The sequence below is a fragment of the Myotis lucifugus genome, unplaced genomic scaffold, assembly GCF_000147115.1.
Source record: "Myotis lucifugus unplaced genomic scaffold, Myoluc2.0 scaffold_334, whole genome shotgun sequence".
Taxonomy (NCBI): Eukaryota; Metazoa; Chordata; class Mammalia; order Chiroptera; family Vespertilionidae; genus Myotis; species Myotis lucifugus.
Genome location: NW_005871382.1, coordinates 489,151 through 511,315, shown reverse-complemented (window position 1 = coordinate 511,315; position 22,165 = coordinate 489,151).

The following is a 22,165-nucleotide window of genomic DNA, read 5'->3' as shown; positions in this document are numbered from 1 at the left end:
CCCCCGAGGGGTCCCAGACTGCAAGAGGGCACAGGCTGGGCTGAGGGGACCCCCCCGCCCCGAGTGCACAAATTTTTGTGCACCGGGCCTCTAGTATATATATATATAAAAGGCTAATATGCAAAGTGTCCCCATGGGAGTTCAACCGGGAGACCGGGAGTTCAATCAATCTCTCTGACGTGCGCTGACGACCAGGGGGCAGCGCAGAGCAAAGGAAGGCCCCTGATCAGCCCTGATCGCTGGCCAGGCCTAGGGACCCTACCCATGCATGAATTTCGTGCACTGGGCCTCTAGTATATGAATGACTATGCATTTCCAGGTGTTCTATGCTCCCTTGATTATTTCATAGGGAAGTTTCTATTTTATTCTGCCTATCTTTCCGTAAAGGAAGACTGTGTTGATATAGTAAGTAGGTGGGAAAACAGCTGAGTTACCCAGTGTTAAAATGGAGCTACTGTTGTGCAGGAACACATCTGGGTATCATCCTAGAAGCTAAGAATTTTGCTAGTTGGAACGTGATGCTCAAAACTCAGATTTTGTTGTTGTTGTTGTTAATTTTATTTGTTTATTTTAACCTTTAATTGAGAAGCTTAATTCTCACACAGAAGAGTACATGAAATATAAATGAAGAGCTTTATATTACCAGAATTTATCAGATGATTTGTGCTGCAAATAGTTTTCCAAATATTTGCCTATTTCAAGTTTACAAAGATAGTCTTCTATGTCTGCTTTTGGAAGCACTATAGTTTTAATTTTATGCTGAAGGTTATCAAGTTTATGGACATAGAATTGCTCATAGTAGTTCATAGTATGCCTTTATTATTTTAATGTGCATAAGATCTGTAAAGATATCCCTTCTTTTATTTTTGATATTAGTAATTTGTGTTCTCTCTTTCATTAGTTTGGCTAGAGGTTTATCAATTTTATGGATTTTATGGATCTTTTCAAAGAACTAGCTTTTGGGTTTATTGATTTTATTGATTTGTATACTGATTTCTTGTTTTCAATTTCTGTTCCAGTTGATTTCTGTTCCAATTCTTATTTCTTTTTTTTTCTGCTTACTTAGGATTTAATTTGCTCTCTTTTTTCTAGTTTTTAAGGTATAATCTTAGATTATTAACTTTATATTTTTCTTCTAATATATTCATGTATTGCTATAAATTTCCTTCGAAGCATTGCTATCATCAAATCCCAAAAATATTGATAAGTTGTTTTCTTTTCATTTGGTTCAAAATAATTTTTTAAATCTCTTGAGATTTTTTTCTTTGATTCATGTATTATTTAAAAGTGTGTTATTTAACCTCCATGTATTTTTTGTATTTTCCATCTATCTTTCTAGTTTAATTCTATTGTTGCCTGACAATAGATATTATACGGTTTCTATTCTTTTAAATTTGGTAAAATGTGTTATATGGCCCAGAATGTGATCTACTTTGTTGAATGTTCCATGTGAACCTGAGAAGAATGTATATTCTGCTGTTGTTGAATAAAGTAGTCTACAAATGTCCATTATACCCAGTTGATTGATGGAGCTAATTTAATATTGTATGTCAACTGTAATTGAAAAATAAAAATTATTTTAAAGTCAAAAATGTTTATTGGTCAAAGATAATAAGAAGGCTGGTCTAAACAAGAGTTGGGAAACTAGAGCACCTCTTGACCAGAGAAACTGCAAAATCCCAATGCAAAGGGTGCAAATAGAGAGAGAGAGAAAGAACTTGGGGTGGTTTTGCAATCAGTCCATCACATACTCAATGCAATAGCTATAAAAGAGGCCAGAATGGTTCATTTTTAGTCACATTACATGATTCCTTCTCCTTTATCCTTACACAATGTAATTATATCTGAATTATCCATTATTAGAGGAAATTACCAGTATATACAAGACAATAGGCAAAAGAAGATGAAGTAATCTCAAATCTAGTAGTATGTTTCATACAAAATAAACTCTGGGAATGATCCTCTATCATTCCTGGTACATAACATTTAATTTGGAATTCATCAGTTACAATGAGATTACCCAGTGCTGCCTGAGGTTCGGCCTGGACTAGCTATTGTGTTTCCTGGGAACCATGCCAAAAACTCAACTATATATGAAGCCCCAGAGTATGAAGGTATCATTCTAGAACTTCTGTTTCAGAATAAGGTCAAAGAACTGGGCAGAGCCCTAGCCGGTTTGGCTCACTCTCGGCCTGGGGACTGACGGGTCCCAGGTTCAATTCCGGTCAAGGGCATGTACCTTGGTTGCGGGCACATCCCTAGTAGCGGGTGTGCAGGAGGCAGCTGATCGATGTTTCTCTCTTATCGATGTTTCTAACTCTCTATCCCTCTCCCTTCCTCTCTGTAAAAAATCAATAAAATATATTTAAAAAAAAAAAGAACTGGGCAGAATCCCTGCCCTTAAACTGCCCTAAGGGGCCCTTGCCTTTGCTGTGACATGATCTTCACAAGACTTCGGCCTCTGTGTCTCTAATGACCTTTAAATTACTGGTTATGGGTCAGCCATTCAGGGATATGTCTAAACCCTTCTTAACCCACTTAAACTTTCAGCCAGTACAATCATCCGGGAATATCAGGTTTCAGAAGTTTTTTGAGAGTTCCCAACCCTCCGGCCGTAATTACGGTTCTGCGATAGAAAAGTATATGGCACTTACGGTTTTCAAATCCACTTACGGAAAAGACTGCAGTTCTGTGGCTTCTGTTAAAGGCAAAAAAAGAGAAAAAAAAAATGTGTGTGTCTCTGTCTTTATGTCTGTTTGCCTACCGGCTTTTCTATTTTGTAAGATGAATTAAGAATAATATAATTTCTTCATTAATATTATTTATTCGCTTTTCTTGTTTACACATACAGTATTCTAATACAGTTAGTTGGTGAAACTTTCTTTTCTCCAGCTATAAAAGAGCAAAATTGCTCGTCACTTGGGTTTTCCCCATGTTCCCTCGGCTCTGGTGCATGAAAATAGTGAAGCAAGTTACCCATTTTATAATTATATTTTTATTCCTCTTTTAGATTTATTTTCAATTTTTCTCCTATTGGAAAAAACTCATAACCTCCTTACTTCCTGTGGGAGTTAATGGCTGCTGAGGATAATAACCAACATAATACTGTAAAGTATAATAATATCTCTACAATTCCCAGAAAGAAACAATTTGATAGTCAGAGTTTGAGCTCTGGAGTTTAAATGAAAAAAAATTAAACATAAATAAATACATCTATATATATAAAAGCCTAATATGCAAATTGTTCCCCTCAGAGTTCAACAGGGAGACTGATCGCTCGCTATGACATACACTGACCACCAGGGGCGGCACAGAATGAAGGGAGACCCCAGCTGGCAGCCGGAAGGAAGGCCCTGATCGGCCCTGATCATTGGCTAGGCCTAGGGACCCTACCTGTGCACAAATTTTGTGCACTGGGCCTCTAGTATAATATAATCCTATCTGACTTATACCTATTATTAAGTATAATGTATTAGAGGAAATGATGTAGAAGAAAATAGGCAAAGAAGCAAGAAGAAGTCATCTCAAGCCAAGATTTCTTACAAAATAAACTCTAGGAATGATCTCTCTTTCCTGGTAATAATATTTAACTTGGAATTTATTAGTCAGCATGTTTTTGTTTTGGATTCTACATCATCCACCTTTTGTTTTAAGGATGTCAACTCCCCTTATCCCGCAGCTAAATGTTTACTTTCATGCAGTAGAGTATGGAATTCATTATGGAGATTTCAATCCTAAATCTTTCTGTCTGAAACTGTTTCAAGTTCAGACTTTAGTTATAGTGTCCTTCAAATATTTTTCTAAAGTTCTACTTATTAATTTCCTAAATTGCCTCTCAAGTTAAACATTCTGTAATGAAATGTCAAAATGTTTATTCTCCTCCAAAACACATTATAATTCTAAAAATGCATATGTGTGTGTATATATATACATATATATATATATATATATATATATATATATATATATATATAAAATATTATCTGCTTGGTGCTTTGTTACTCTTCACCACCTTATGGTAAGTAATATCTCCTTATATTTTCATTCATTACTCAAGTAAAGACCTTATCAACTTAATTAAGCAACAGAAATATCTTAAGAACCAAAGAAACTTACTAGAACAGGGAATCATCTGTGTTTCCAAATGCCAAGCTAACACACGTGAAGAATCTGACCCATCAACATTTTAGACCGCATTGTTGCCATTGAAAGCTAATCTCACGAAGCTTTGAGGAAGTTCTGTCTGAACCAAGTGTGTGTGTGTGCTATGTGGAGAAACAATAACCGGACTGCCTTTAATGGTACATTTAGTTAAGGAAGTATTCTTCTTGGGATCCCAAGAATTTACTAGTAGCTCCTAGTAAGAATTCATGCTTCATCTCTATTTACAAATGTGCTCCTTATTCTCAAATGCTAGCCTCCGTGTCTGGGCATCTAGATTAGAAAGAGATCTCCCCCCTTTGAAAAATGCTGTGCCTAAACAACTGTTGGGGGTTATGAATGCAGATCACCAATCAGGATCTCCACTTCTTATAAGATGAATTCCTTTAGGGGTCCCTGGGGGCCTAAGTTGGAGCCACCTTAATCTGTCACAGAAGTTCATTATGACAACAGTGAATCACAAAAGGAAGTTGGTTGAGATCTTGATCATTTTCTTCCCTTATCCTTTGTGTGAATTTATCTTCTACTTCCTCACGCCCACATATATATACTTCCATAGACCAATGAAAATTGAGGCAAGCAATCTTTGTCAAAACACAAAAAGATGCTGTTACCTATTTCCCCTGAAGCAATGGGTACCTATGTACCTTGAAATTATTTTCAAGAGGAATAATACGATTGATTCTGCCAATAGCAGCACAAATCTGCTCTAATGTGGTTTACTGTCTGCAGCTCTGGACATAAAAGTGGATATCATAATTTTAAATTCTGCCTTGCTAATCAGCATCCAATGGGGACCATGGCAGTGCCTCCCAATCATTTTCAGGTTATAGTACACATAAAAAATGATTATGTCTCTATGACACACAGGATAAACTGGAATGGATTTGGGAGGGATCTATATAGGGCTTGGTGAAAAAAAGTTACATTTGCAGCATAATACAGCAATGTGAGAAAAATAGAATAAAAGTGGTAGAGAAACAATATTAACAAGTGAATTTATATGGAACTTATAAATAAAGGCTTTTCAATTTTTTCTTTAATGAGAAACTTGAACTTACCTTCATAAAAATAGATTTTTATGGTTGGTTTTATGATTGAGCTGGCTAAGGCAATTACTAATCATGATTTTTAATGATAATATTTCTTCAAATGCTTGAGAGTCACATCAAAAACAAACTTTATTCACATATAGATAATAAAAATTTATAAAACCATTTTCCATCGTTATAGCTGTTTAAAAACAAGCAAATTGAAATTCTATTTTAAAAATCTGAAAGCACTTTCTGGCTCTCACTGACTAATAATGTGGAAATTTCTTACGTTAATGCAAGGGTTCAACCCCAAATAAGCTTTTATAAATGAGACATTTCAAAAGAACAGAGAACATCTAATTTGCAAAATATGCATCCATTTTTAGAATAGTCATGCTGCAGCTAGCTCATGTGCACTAACAAAACGTATCACGAACAGACAAATTCAAGAGTCCATTCCTAAAATGACACCCTCCAGGCCCTCTCTCCTGAACTCTCACCCTCATGCCTGCCCAATTCACCTTGAGCCATGCTCTAGGTTCTGCAGAAACTGTTTCAGCACCAACCTGGGCTGCTTTAGCTGGATACTAAGGTAGATTCCTACAAGGTAGAGCACCTCCTCAGTGCTCAGCAGGCATTTTAAAGCTAGGACTTCCAGATGTGACTCCTTGACCTCCTGCTTGATGGCCCAACCTAGGTGCCCCGAAGGCTAAAGAAGTAGTTCTCAAAGTGTGGTTCTCTCCCCCGCCCTGGCAAAAACAAAAACAAAAAAACAGCAGAAGCAGCAAAACCCAAAAACTTACTAAAATGCAAACTCTCAGGCCCTGCTCAGGACTTATAGAAACTCTGGTGTATGATCAAACATTTTGTGTATTAACAAGCTTTCCATGTTTTCTAATTCATGCTCAAGTTTGAGAATCACTGGGATTTTAAAAAATCAATATTTTAAGGAACATCTGTAACCCATTCATAGCAAAACAATGTTGAAACGTCTTATGTAGATTTTATTGTTGTTGCTGTTAAAATTATATGGTTTTTTCCAAACTTTCGTATGAAGAGTCTTCAAGGTTGAGGGCCATATAAGGAAGTCTATGCATAATTTAAAAATTTATTATCTAATTACTTTCTGTATACCTACATTTTCACACTTTGGCTCAATGACCCAGAGTTTTATAGCTACACATTCCATGCCCATTGGTATCTGAGCAACATAAGCAAAGTAAGTCCCTGTCCAGGTAAGGTTACCCGAGAAGGTAACATTTTTCCCCACCAAAAAGATCTCTCAATTCACCTTCCATGGAACCTAATACTCCATAACTGAATATTCTAATGTGGGGTAGGGCATTCCACCTCCAGAAGGACTCCTTTAAGATGCAAATACCTTTTTGATGGGGAAAGTATTGTAATTATCCATCAACACCTTAGTTTTCAAGATTAACCTTTGACACCTAGAAACACTGCGAGAGAGCGGGATGCAGGACAGAATGGTTGGCATTGAGTGAAGTGGGAAAGATTAAAAAGAGGCAGAAAAGAATAACCAGAGCAAAAGACAGCCTGAAAAGGAGAGAGTGCGAGGCACAGCATCCTGATGAGCTGAGGCAGCGTGATCGTCTTGGTTGTTTCAGTGTATGTGGAAGCAAACAGGAGTTTCAAAAAAGGAAAAGACTGTCACGTATGGGTTTTCTTTTACACTAGACCAGGGGTGGGCAACCTTTTTGTGAGTGCGTGCCAAAACCAGCAAAATCTCTGACTCAAAATTCTTCTGCGTGCCAACCCTAATTTTTTGAGAACATGTTATGCCTACTTGATATCTCTTAAGCTGTACGTATGTGAAGAACCTTGAAGAAATAATAAAATTCATTCGAGCGACAAAAACACAGTATATGAGGATGAAAAATACATTTATTTTTTAATGTATACATGTTATGTAAAATTATTTATTTATCTAAGATGCACCTACACTGAATTTATCTGAAAAATAAAAAAGTCGATATTAAGAAAAAAATTGTAGCCAAACCGGTTTGGCTCAATGGATAGAGCGTCGGCCTGCGGACTGAAGGGTCCCAGGTTCGATTCCGGTCAAGGGCATGTACCTTGGTTGCGGGCACATCCCCAGTAGGAGGTGTGCAGGAGGCAGCTGGTCGATGTCTCTCTCATCGATGTTTCTAACTCTCTATCCCTCTCCCTTCCTCTCTGTAAAAAATCAATAAAATATATTAAAAAAAAAAGAAAAAGAAAAAAATTGTAAATGGAAGATTATGAGAGAGGGTTTCGCATGCCAGCAAAAGTTACTGGCGTGCCATGTTTGGCGCGCGTGCCAGGGGTTGCCCACCCCTGCACTAGATCCTTCATTTCTCTCACCATGGACAATGGCAAGTGTCATCTTGCCCACCTGCCTATCACCAATGGGAAATTTGTTTCGCCTCAAAGAGCCTTTCTTTATTTAAATGATAGGAAGAAATCCATCAGCCCACTTATTCTGTGCAATTATCAGCTGTTATCAACCAGTTTATTTTATGCCACTTTTAGCCATGACTACTAACAATTATTCCCCGAGTACCAGGAATGGAAGCATTCTTACATGCCATGGAGTTAGGGTTCAGGACAAAACCTGTTCACCTGTCACCAAAGCCATAAACTTCTCTCTAAAATTTTGAAGAAGAATGGGGGGAATTTGAGAGTCAACAGGAGAAATGAAAACTCAAGTAGAAGGTGAGGCACTCTACCCTGAGAATACGCCGGGATATTTTAGTGTTACTTTATCTGTTTACCAGCAAGCATTAGCTAGATTTATTTCCATTCACAGTGTATTTGGTGCCAGAGACATTCTTTTGGCCTTAGGCACCATGGAAGCAAAATATATTTTAGTTATTTTTAAAAATAAATGTCTCTTAGTAATGTATTTCTAACCTTCCTTTTCTATTCTCCAGAAACATGCACCCAGCAACAACAACACCATCTATCATCTACATTGTAAGCCACAGCATGTCTGTTATCCAATTTAAGATTAATCACTGATAGCAAATTTAGGTTGTGGGGCCAAATCTTTATTCAACAAGATGTGACTCATAGTTCAGGCTCTTCTAATCACATAAAATAATATTTGGGGGGGAGTGGGTGTGGGGGAACACACTTGACTTCTGATATCAAGGATTATACTTGGTCTTCTAAAGACCCACACTGAAATACCAGCCCAAATTATGTGGCTGAACCCTGGAGATACACGGAATGCCTTTGAGTAAACTTAAGGTAATATCTGAGAAGGGAATTGCTAAAGCTGTGCTATTTATATACAGATTTTAATATTTAGCAAAAGTCAAGGAATATAAATAGTGGAGATTTCTTGGTGAACCTGCGTCATTTGTGATGGAGGTAATGGAGAGGTTACTGAAGCAAATATGAATAATAAGAGTAAAGTTTACTTTAGAAAACAAATGTTCATATTTTTGTTGTTAAAAAATAAATCTATTCGTTTTCTAAATTAAGAATATATTGAAATCTGGGATTCGGAGATTACTTTCATTGGCTTTGACAGCTTGCATGCCACGAACACAAATGTGCCTCCATATTGTAAAAGGCAGGTTTGCCACACAGCCCTCGATTAAGGGTGATGAACCTACAGTACATTGCTAGTGTATTTTTAAACCTTTTTCAAGGAGATGATTAAATAAACAATTTCCCACAATTTTAGTATTTTCACTTCGAAATAATTTTTCCCCACAAGGTATGCTTTCTTCCCTCAGCTCCTCTCTCATCTCTTCTAGATTCTCCTAGGTTGGTGCTTTATAGAGAAGTAGAGAACAATGTAAACACACACACACACATAATATATATATATATGTAAAAATTTGTAAAATAGTATTAGTTCTTTCATCTGAGTTACACAGAAGAGCTGGAAACCCTTATCCCAATGAAACTGCCATTCTATAAATATTTTTGAAACTCATCCTTTGGAAGTTTCTTCAGTATAATTTTAGGACTCCAGCATCCTAAAGCCTGTGCTTTCACCCACAGAGCTGGTGTATTCATGTGCTAGGGCTGCTGTAACAAAGTACCAAAAACTAGATGGCTTAATTAAAACATTAGAAATGGATCATCTCACAGTTCTGGTGCCTAAAAGTCTGAAATCAAGGCCTGTGCTATCTCTGAGGGCCGTAGGGAAAAATCCCTGCTCGTCTACTCTAGCTTCTGATGTTTACTGGCAATGCGTGCCTTCCTGGGCTTGTAGATGCCCCAGTCAAATGACTGTCTTCTCCCTCTGTGTCTTCACACCATCTTTCCCGGGTGTATGCCTGTGTCTCTGTCCAAATTTCCCCCTTTTTTTATAAGAACACCAGCCACATTGGATTAGGACCCAACCTAACGAACTTAATTACCTCGGTAAAGATCCCATCTCCAAGTAAGGTTCCATTCAGGGCTACTGGGGATTCGAATTTCCACTTACCTTTTTGAGGGGTAGATAAAATTCAACCCATAACAGCTGACGTAATAAATAGGATTTTTCTTCTTTAAAATATTCAAAACTATATTTAAATGTGAAACATTTTCAGAAATGCCATTTGAAAATATAGTATTCACACGTGCTTTCTTTTTCATAGGAGTTGGTGTCGATATATATGAGCCTCTTAGCTATTTAATGAGGGGGCAGGGAAAGAGTGTTAACACTACATCTGAACTGCTGGTGAACTGCTTGCTCTTTCACATTTACTTCAGATGCCAGGAGCCGAGATCTGCATTAGCACTTCGTCTATACCTTCAGAACGCTCCCTTCTCCCCAAGTAAGTCTTGAGCTGGCACCGTTTTCTCATTAACAACCTTGCACACATAATTATCTCAGCGCCTGAAATAGTTTGTGCCAGAATTTGAGGGAAGAAATTCAGCATTGTCTTCCTCATTAACGTAAGTGGGTCCAACATGATTAATTCCAAGTTTGCTTAATATTCTCTACTAATGGATGGATGTGGCATTATGAGAAAATCCTAACCGGCTACCTGGTAGGTTTTATTTATTCCGAACAGATGTTACTGCAATGTCTTGGCACTCGCAAAACAAAAACTTGTCTTCATAAAACAACAACAACAACAAACCTCATTAGGCAATCTATTTGCTGAGCCTTTAGGTACAAGTTTAGAATATAATATTCCAAAGGTTTTTGGATTGTACTTAGTGTGCTGATGGGAAACCGAAACCAAAAAAAAATAAGTAGTTATAAAGAAAAAGTTGTAAGAGGAAGGATTTCAGATTTGGAAGCTTCTCGTGTTTATAATATTACTCAAAATATACACAGACTTTAGACCACTGTCTCATCCTGATTCTTCTTAATATCACAAAGTAACCCACAATCTTAACAGGACCAAGTAGATTCTAGAAGTAGCTCATTCTCTATTCCTAGAACAGTTACACAATGAAAACATTTGCATTTCAAAGAACTGCAACATTTTACAGAAATACACACATTGACAAAATGTTAAAGTAATTCCCAGTAGAGTATGGTATTGAGGGGGGAAATCCAAAAACATAGTGCTTCTTCAGAATGTTGAAAAACACTATTTCAATGTGAAATTAATGGAAATTTCATGATAAAAGGGCTACACAGCCAACAAGGTTAGGAAAGAGGGTCAGTCATCCCCACTGAGAGATGCACAAAGCTTTTGGCGACACTAACGCTTTGAAAAACTCGATGGTTTCTCTCTTTACCTCTCTATCTTCTCCGCCACTCCTTACCCCCCTCCTTCCTCTTTTAATTCTAGCATTTAAAAATCATGTGTCTATAGAACCAAATGTATGCTTTTATCTTACACCAACTGATGACTCATTTCTCAGAAATAGAATCAGACGGCATATTTCCTGTTTGTTTTGGGGTTTTCTTTAATATATTTTATTGATTTTTTTACAGAGAGGAAGGGAGAGGGATAGAGAGCCAGAAACATCGATCAGCTGCCTCCTGAACACCCCCCACTGGGGATGCGCCCACAACCAAGGTACATGCCCCTGACCGGAATCGAACCCGGGACCCTTCAGTCCGCAGACCGACGCTCTATCCACTGAGCCAAACTGGTCAGGGCTTTCCTGTTTGTTTTTAAGAAGCTTCTAGACTCCTATCAAGCCAAGAATAAGCTGAATGTATGTAGCTCTGGTTCTAGTCACCTCTATTTCTGTCTGGATTTGAGCATTATGTTGGGTTCCTGTTTGTTATGTGCTCTCGACATCAAGATGGAAATGAATCTCACGTTATAAATGTATACTTTGACCAAAACTTAGTAAAGCCAGCACAAAATCTCCGAGATATTTGCATTTTAAAGGCTTTTCTCTCCCAATAACTTATCTACTGTTTTAGCAAGTTCACGCAGTATCAACAGAAATATGAGATGAATGTGTTTTCAGGTTAGGAAGAAAGCCGGGGAGAAGAGGAGGATGGGAGGATGCAGCAATATAGAGCCTCCTCCTCCACCCATGCCCTGTCTTGACCATCTGGGTCCCAGCACATGCTCATAACGCTTACAATCATGTTTCTCTCCCGAACCCTCCCTAGTACAACCCTCACCATTCCACTGGCTAATTTCAACGTGCATTCCGGTCTCAGTGAAAACAGCATTGCCTCTAGGATGCCATCCTTAACCCCAGGTCTGAGGTAGACTCCCTCCCCTCTTTGTGTCCTCATAGTGTGAAGCTAATTCCCCCAGTTTGACACTAGTCACATTTAACTGTTGCATGTTGACTTCTCTCTCTCCCAACAGGTGACCTGATTTTAAAAGCGAGACTTACATCTTTATCCGGGTTTAACCTGGCACCTTTCACAGTGCTTGGCAGATGAAATGTGCCCAGAAAATTCCTGTTCAGAGTGACTGGCCTTGAAATGCCACCCTAGCCCTTGCTGGTTCTGGAGTTAAGTCCGAGAAATGGTCAGAACCGCCAGCAGGAGTGGCTGGGACAGGCCCCTTCCTCTCCTCCATTCACTTTCTCTTCACCCTGACTTTGCTCTCCTCCTCCCTCTACCCATTGTCAAAGCAGCTGCATGAGCGTCTCTTCTTCTGGGCTGAACCCATTTCCATCCCTCCTCCAGCCACTTGCGGAGTTGTTGCCACTTCCATCCCTCTGGCATCCTGAACTCTGAGGGTGGGCAGGACCTCGGTGGTTCAAGAATTTTCCAAGTGGGGAAAGGATTCGTGAAATGAAAGCTATTGGGACAGAACCAGAGAAATGCTGAGCAAGAGAGCTCCAGGTGGAAACATGTGTGTTAGGGGTGGAGGGTGGCAAAGATGATCAAAACTGGTTCACGTCTCGGGTAGAATAGTCAATATTAGCAAACATTACACATATTATAAGAATTACAGAATAAGATGAAAAACTCAAAATGTGTTTTGTTCATGTAAAAGTAATATTATACTATTTGCAATAGCACTATGCTAATTGCAATAATATACTGCTTAATTACCATACATTCACCATCATTTCATATTAGAATAAAATGTTAGTTTTACTTGATTATACTTGTGAATGAAACTACTTGTATAAACATTTAAATGAATGCAAATACAAATTAGACAATTACCTAATGATTATACAAGAATGTATTTTATACACACACACACACACACACAGTTTACTATTTTTACAAACATTTGTTGGGGGCATTTTCATGCACCAACAATGAACAGCGTATCTGAATTAGGAAGGTAGCAATATAGCTAAAGAGCAAAAATTAAATTTCATAGATGTTTCAAAACTTAGAGAAACTATCAGATATTAGAGAGAGTGAATAAAAAGGAGGTAAGATTTGTAGGTTGTCATTGGTCCCAAAGTATCTATTCTTTGAGACTGAGTATGTGGGCTTAATTCTCCACAAAAGGAGAATACATGTGGAAGTTAATTATGAGCTGGAAGATATTCCTAAAAATTCTTTCTACTTAGAAAAATATGCATACACTCCAATCAAGATAATAGAGGTTTGTAACTAGGGACCTGGTTTCCAAAAAATTGTCAGTTGCTGGATTTTATCTTCATTATATTGAGAGGATAGAATCTCAACCAAAATTAGTGGCTATTGTGTCTTTAAAAAAAATCCCCTATTTTGCAATCATGAAGATATTCTTGGATAGCAACTCTTTCACTAATTAATTAGACTAAATCTTTTGAGATTATATGTATCTTCTTAATGATTTCATGTGGTAAATATTCATAAAATATTCTGTTCTCATCTCATTTTAATGGCATAAAACTTCCAAAGATCTATTTCTATGGTTTTTACTATATTTCTTCTTATGTGTCCTAAAATCCTTTTAGAATCGACATATCCTTAAAATCTTCTTAACTTCATCCATTGATTCATCGATTCACTCATTCATTGATTTGTTCACTCAATTATTGTAGGCTGGGGAATTTAAAAGCATAAGTCTATGTTTGTGGAACCTCTAAATTATGTGAGACAAGTATCTTTTTGGCTATTAAAATTGATTCATCTGTGTTCTAGCTAATATTCTTTTTTTAAAAAAGGGGGGGCAGAAATTTGAAGTTTGAAAAACATTCCATTTATCCCTGCAACTACACCCAAAGCCAGCAACTGCATCAGTAGTGACCAGCAAGTCAAGTATTTGATTAAGGCACTTTGGCCCAGAGAGAACACTCAAATTATGTCAATATTAAGATGAGGCCCAATTCAAAGTTGAACTAGAAAGCAACAGAAGTTGCTGACAAATAGTTTGTTTTTATAAATACCTTCCTCCCATGCCAGCCTTGATTAAAATGCCAGGTTTGTTCATTGAAAAGAGAAGTCCCCTTCAGGCACCAGAAACAACATCCTAGCTGAGCTGGGGGCATGTCCTTATGCAAACCCATGGTCTTCTATTCCTCAGGCATCCAGGCTTCCTCTCTCTTCTTTAAAGGACCAAAGTTTTGAAGAGGTAAAATCTCTAACTTCTGCAGGTCCTTGCAAACCCCATCAAATTGGAGGCATATATGCTCTCTTATAGGCAACAAGGCAGGAAGAAGCAGAACAGCAGACCTATAGGTTTAAGGGACCAAAATGTTTACCTTTTCTGGTCAAAATTTGGAACCTAGTCACATAACAATGGAATGAGAAAGAAGACTCCCATCTGGCCTTCAGAGTTCCTGGAGGTAAACAAACAGCATTGGTGGGCAGAGCTGTACCTGTCAGAACTGGTCTGTTGGTACAAAACTGGCTCATCTTGAAGGGCCATTTAAAAAACAGATATGAATTGCAATTTGAGTTTAGGTTTGCAGACTGGGCAGCAGACAACTGTTTGCTTTGTCCGACCAAACAAACTGAGTACACAGAGCTGGATGAATGGGGCTGAGTAAATCTCTCTGACTGGCTCATCAGGAGGTATGGCAGGCTTCAGAAGTATATGCATTATTCCTATGAAATTGATGCCCAGGAAACCAGCCTAATTAAATACTGTGTCTCTGCTTCCAAAATCGCCGTGGTTGAATAGACCTAGTCTATGCCTGAAAACCACAGTCAGCTTGTTTTCTTTCCTGGTGCCCAGAGATTAAATTCTCCCCTCGAAGACTGAAGCATTTCCAAGTCTTCTGCAGCTTTGTGGTGTTCTACATCAGCGTTTTGGACACAGGGTCCTTAAGTTCCATTGTTAAGACTAAACATCAATTCTCAATTGCAAAGCAGAAAAAAAAATGCTGATGTTTCCCATGCAATCCCAGTAGAAAAATGTGCCCGGAAAGCGTCAGGACGTTAATTTAATGAAACAGTTGCTTATATTATGTCACTCGCATTAATTAGCAATGTGTTGTTAGTTCTCTTCTCCTTTGAATGGAAGTGAAGCTAAGAAGTATACTATGGTAAGATTTTCAATGTTTCCATCCCAATGTTAAGGAGTACAAAGGACATCTAAATGCCTTTATCATACATACTGTACTTCTTAGATCAAAGATCTACTTAGACTTTTTTCTCTTTGCCATTTTTATTAACATTAGAATCAGATAATTAAAATACTCTGAGTAGAAAACAGGAATCCTCATGTAAAAGAGATACGTGAGCATTGGATTTGTTTTGATAGTTTACAGGCTCACCTCGTGGGTCTTTGAGCTGTTACTGTGAGCATATCTCTCTCCCTGTTTTTGATCCCATATGGCTTTTGATGAGAGGAAATTCCATCGGAGCCTTCTTCTAAATTATACTTGCAAAACATTGGGGAAGCTTGATCTCAATCTAATGATTGTAAAAGTTAAAAATGTGTTCCTTCTCACCCTTGTTTCTTATTGTATCTCATTAGATAATAATCTTTATATAAAATAGATAACATGATTATTATGGGCTTTTAAACCTCACTGTAATTTTTTACTCTTTGTGTAAAGTAGATGTATTCATTCCCTTGAGTTGACATTAAAAAAAGGAACAAAACACCTTCACTTCTGGAGGCTAGAACTCTGAAATCACGCTGTTGGCAGGGGAAGTTCATTCTGGAGATTTAAGAAAAAATTGATTCCATGCCTCCCTCCTGGCTTCCAGTGGTTGTTGCAGTCCTTGGCATTCCTTGGCTTATTAGGAATCTCTGCCTTAAATTGAGAACGAACTGAAAATATAAAATTTCTAGAAGAAAGCATAGGGTAAAGGCTCTTGACATTGGCCTCGGCCATAACATGTCGGATATAATACCAAAAGCCCAGGAAACAAAAGAAAAAATAGATAAAAGCATTTACATCAAAGTGAAAATCTTCTGCACAGTAAAGGAAACAGTCAACCAAATAAAAATGCAACCTACAGAATAAAAAAAAAAGTATTTGTAAACCATACATCTGATAAAGGGTCAATATCCAAAATATATAAGTAACTCAAGTAAATCAATAGCAAAAATAAATAAATAAAGGAACTGGATAGACATTTTTCCAAACCTGACAAACAAATGGCCAATAGGTGTATAAAATGTGCTCAGCATCACTAATCATCAGAGAAATGCACATTAAAAGCATAATACAATATTACCTCACATCTGTTAGGATGGCTATTTAAAAAAAATTAAGTGTTGACAAGGGTGCTGAGAAAAGGAAACCCGCCCATGCTATTGGTGGAAATGTAAATTAGTGCAGCCACGATGGAAAACTGTATGGAGATTTCTTGAAAAATGAAAAATAGAACTACCCAATGATCCAGTGCTTCCACTCTTGGATACACATCCAAAGGAATTGAAATTATGATCTCAAAGAGATTATCCACATCCCCCTGTGTATTCCCGCATGAGTCACAATAGCCAAGATATGGTAGCAACCTAATGTCCAGGTTATATGCATACAATGAAATACCATTCAGCCTTAAAAAACATGGAAATGCCTCTATGTGGGACAACACAGATAAACCTGGGGGATATAATGCCAAGTGAACTAAGCCAGGCACAGAAGGAGACGATACTACATGATACACTTAGTGGAGGAATCTAAAACAGTCCAAACCGGAGAAGCTGCCACACGCCAGGTGATTTTCAAAGCTTGCCTTTGGCTGTATTTTCAAGCACAGATAGCCTCCCAAAACACTTTCTTCAGATTATCTCAGCTCTGTATGCTTTTCTTTCTGAACCTTTTCCCCTGTGTTCCATGAGTTTCTGATTCCACAGCTCTCTCACCCAACCTCCCAAAAGGACCACGGAGAAAAGCACTTTATAGCTCTCTGCTATAGCTTGTGATAAAACCTCGAGGAACTTCTGGGCAAAGGGGGTGCTTCCATTTTATGCTATTGATTTTGATATGCATACTGTGTGTCCTTGTTTATTTTTCTCTTACAGCGCTCATCCAACTTGTTTTATTCTTCTGGTAGATTCTGGCAGCAGACGCATCAGCAAGAACATGACCAAGTTTAAGACTGAAGGTGCACTCGCTATATTTTACCATGCCCTTGAACTGCCCAATACAGTGCCCAGGAGCATAAGACACTCTTCATCAGGAAAACCATGTTCTTTTTATTATACATTTGGTACAACTAGCCAACCCCACAATTTTTCAACACTAACTGAAATCAGGAAGCAATTTTGTTTTAGTTTCCTGTTGTTTCCCCATTCTAAGCCTGTTTCTCTCTTATCTGTGGTCCCTTTGTTCTCCTGTAGATATATTTTCACTCTGTAACTCACATCCACCAAAGATGTTCTGCAGCATCCCACCCACCTGGCTGAATGCACACACAGAGCCTCTACCGTCTAGCCATTATTTTACAAACCACTTATTAAAAGGGCTTGGATTAGAAAAACCAACTCTCCATGTGGCTATTATGTAACTCGCAATTGAGAAGGCATTTTTCAGCTAGGCTATCAGTATGATTTAACGTAGGCAAATAGATTCCTTTTAAACAACTGGTACTGACTTTGCTTTTTGTGTCTCCTTTCTAAACCATCTAATTTCTTTTCTCCCAGCATTGAAACAACACTAGCACTCACATTTACATTTTTTTACATAACATAATTTGGTAATTAAGTATTGTAGAAACTATTTTTCTGAAGCATGAAATTGATATATAAATACAGATCTGCGACCTGTAACATCCAATTTTAAAGCTTTTATCCAGAAATAATGTCCTAACAGGTAACTCAAGATGGAATTGTACACATTCAAAAATATTAAACGTATTTTATGTTTAAAGGAAATTTGGGAGGATTCATTCATCCTGTGTGGTAAGGATAGAAACTCCTTAACTGTATTTTCAAAAACCTTTACTCCTAAATTTGCATCTTTAGGCTTTTCAAAAATAATTTCTAATATTAGGGAAAATAAAAGAATATTAAAGACTAGAAATCAATGGACATGCATTCTGAAAATTATTAATAAAATACTTTCCATGTCAATTCACATAACCTACTTTAGGGTCTAAATCAACATAGGGCTTAAATCAACCGAACATACAGTGTAGGTAGGGCCATGTAATAATTAAGTCGTGAATTTTCTATTCTACTGCCCTTTATATCTACTATAAATACCAAGTGTCCTGACACTGCTCATCCTTACAGGCATATGCCCAGAATGCTGAGGGTCAGCAGTGACCCCGCACGTGGGAGAAAGGTGCTCGGGCCGCGAAGACAGCGGAGCCATCAATGCTGGGACCTTAGATATACACAGCGAAGGCTGGACCTGCCTGGATGCTCTTTCCTTGGACTCGAAGAAAGAGCCACATGTGGCTTCCAGCTCTAACCATTTTCCCCCTCCCGCAAGCATACTTGCCTCTCATCACTTACACCTTCTTTAAGATTGGAGACATGTAATCCTGGTTTGGACACAAATCTTACACCTATGGATGAGGACAATGGCGGGGGGTAAGGGCATGGGGTGGGGTGGGAACCAGGTGAAGGGAGCTATGGGGGGGAAAAGAGGAACATCTGCAATAATCTGAACAATAAAGATTTATTTTTTAAAAAAAAAAAAAGATTGGAGACATGGGTGCCGGTTTGTGCGGTGGTATTGAAAGCACAAAGGAAAATGCATAGGCACCCCTGGCTGGAGGTGGGGTGAGAGGCACAGACGCTGTCACAAACCCTGTGCCCCTCAAAAGACTCCTTCCCCAACTCTCCTGGTGCTTGTGCAGTGAGTGCAGCCTTAATTCCAGGGGACAGGGGCGTCCTAGAGCCACAATGGTGACCATGGGTGATGGAGCAGGGGGCAGGAGTTCCTGGGGACCCGAGGCGGGTGAGCACCTGGAGCTACAGCACAGACCTTGAGAGCAAAGGCCAAAAGCACAGTGAGAGAGGGGTCACCAAACAGCTTCCCCCTTCCTCCGCAGCCCCTTTTCTGTGTGCTGCTTCATGACCTTGACAGGAGCAAGGAAAAGAATTCTTGAGTTATAACCTTCCTTCTCCACAGTGGAATTAATTTAATTTTCTTCTGTTTTATTGTCATTATAATACTAATGCATGTAAATGGTTAAAGAACAAAACAAAACACGCAATCCAATTCTTTGGTTCATTGGAAAATCACCCTAATTATCCTGTGCATTTCTATATTTTCTCATTCTAAACTGCATCTACAGTCTTACTAGCAACATCTAATTGTCACCTCAGTAGCCCAAGCTTCAACCTGAAATTAAAAGCTCAAAAGTCCCTTTGAAGCAGGGCTGGAAGTCAGACAGTTTACACTGGATGTACATGTATTAAACTGCTGGAATTCTTTTATCCTAGATGGAAAATGTCTACTGTTGGAATTTTCTGTCTCCCTCACCCATCCATTCCACACACATCACCCCTTCTCAATGCACAGAATTTCCCCCAGATCTAGTAAAAACCAGGTTAATGCCTAGACCCCCAGCACAAAACCCTGCAAAGCTATTGCCTGTGTCCATTCAAATTAGTCACATTATTACACAAATATCGCCCCTCTTTGGAAGATTACATATGGCCGCATCTAGATTATTAGAGAAAAACATTTGAATGAACAAAGATTACTTCATACTCTAGCTAAAGTTTCCATAACCAACGTCATTTGCAAGTTTGGAGTTTTAGCAAAATTTTACATTTGCACATTTACAATTAGATCATTTGTTAGTTTTTAGTAGAACTATCCTCCTTGGCGCAGAGTAAACTGAATGGATCAAAAACACAAGTTTTTCATGTTCTTTTAAAAATTAATAGCAGCATGCATTCAGATGTGGTAAATGAGCCTTTAGGTTCCCATGGCAACTTGATCACATTAGTAGAAAGACATTTTTTCAACATATAGAAACGCCTGTTCTGTATCAGTTCCACTGAGCTTAGCCTTTCCATTAGTCCCAACCTAAATGTCCACCTTTGCTAGCAAGTTCCAAGATTGCTGTTTATAAAACAACTAGATGCCCGATGCATGAAATTCGTGCAAGGGACTCAGCCCTCGCAGCCCCGGCTTCATCCGGAAGGTCATCTGGAAGGATGTCTGGAAGGTCATTCGGCTGTCTGGTCTAATTAGCATATTATGCTTTTATTATTATAGATGGCAAACAACATAATGTTCTCCACATTGAGTCCTGAGAAATAACAGTCTCCATAGGGAAGGATCTTTCTCTCCATAGCACAGTGTTTTGTTCTATGTACCCTGAGAAGTTTCATATACTTCTCCAGTTGCCTTCCATTAGCTTTACTGGTGAACCTAAAACACCTACATATTGATGGTGGAATGTCCCAGTGCTTCCAATGATTAGACAAAACAGTGTCTTCCTGTGATGACTTTGTCATCCAATCCTTGGTTTTCACACTCAGGACCTGTTTGATCAAAGTCATCTGGCTCCCTTTTTAAAATAGAGTCCCAGATTTCGCTCCAAAATGATGACATTGAAATACCCAAGAGTGAATGCAAGAAGTTTGGATTTTTTAAAATTACTCTAGTTGATACCCATACATAGCTAGTTTAGAAAATTAATGACCTATTAACTAATAAGTCAAGCACAAAACTACCTTGATGATTTTTAATTAACTAGTTGGTTGACTGATGAGTGTTATGAATTCAGATAAAAAGGAGAAAACCAGAGTGTTGACAGGAAAGGCTAGCACATGATTAGCATAATGCTTGACTATCAAAGTACAACATAGACATTTTTTACTCTGTTCTATTTCATGTTTTTAAAAATGTGTTATTCAGCTCTAGCTGGTTTGGCTCCGTGGACAGAACATCAGCCATGGACTGAAGAGTCCCGGGTTCAATTCCAGTCAAGGTCATGTACCTCAGTTGCAGGCTCGATCCCCAGCCTTGGTTGGGGTGTGTGCAGGAGACAACCAATCAATGTATCTCTCTCACATTAATGTTCCTCTCTCTGTGTCTCTCCCACTCCCCTCCACTCTCTCTAAAAATCCTTGGAAAAAAATATCCTCAGAGAGGATTAACACAAAAAAGTGTTATTCACAAGCCACTTGATTTATTTCATTCCCTATTAATAGATCCTGACCCACAATTTGAGAAACGATGTCTTAAGGAAGTTTTTCAAACATACATGGCCTGGGCCAGCATCCCTGAAAGATTCTGCTACAGAAGGATTTAGGTGATGCCCTGCCAATGCACATGTTTAAGTTTCTTCAGGTAAATCTGGTGTAATTGAAAGATATACTACAAACTAGGCTCTGATTAAACCACGAGACAAATCTTTGGTTTGTGTGAAATATGAGTTAGTGTGAAATCAGAACAAAATAAAATGGTTCCATGATCAAGCAGAGATTTCCCTTTTATAGGGACCAGATTTCATGAATCCACAGAGCTGAGAGGTCTTTTCCCTGAGCAACTTTGAGACACACAATGACCACTTCTATTCCTTTGAGCATCTCAGTTCTATGCTTCCCATATTCAACTTTCAAACTGGATCTAATGCAATCAATTAGGTTTGTGATTTCTAACTAACTTATTTATATCCTTACTTCTTATAATTATAATTAGGTTATTTTGATTGGAGTTTAGGATTGCCCAAATTCTAGACTCAATCATCAGTAAATAATCTCTTTAACTAGTTCCATGGTTGATTAACCACATCCATCTATGAGAGCAAGAGAGTATGTCTGTTTTATCTATCACTTAGTTCCCAGTGCTTAGAACTGTGCTTGGCATACATTGGGCATCAATACATATTTGAATAAATTGTGCCTAGAGATTTCACCAGTTTAATCCCAAGAAGGCAACTTAATTTCCCTTATCTCTAAATTCTTAGGGAAGTCCACAGCATGTTCTCATATAGAGACAACAGTAAGCATTTGATTTCATTGACTCTAAATAAGTTGGCACATAGAAAAAGATACTGACATCAATAAGAGAACCAGGTATATAACATGTGCAAATCCCATCTCTTATCTTGTTGATATATAAGGATAAATATAGACATTGAGACTAGATCATGCTTTAGGCATGTTTAGACAAAAATTTGAAATAGCACTCATGAAGATTTCCTTTACAGTATACAGGGTGGAGCAAAGGTAGGTTTATAGTTGTTCCTATGAAAAATTTCCTATATAATAAAGAGGTAATATGCAAATTGACCATCACTCCAACACACAAGATGGCCCGCCCCCATG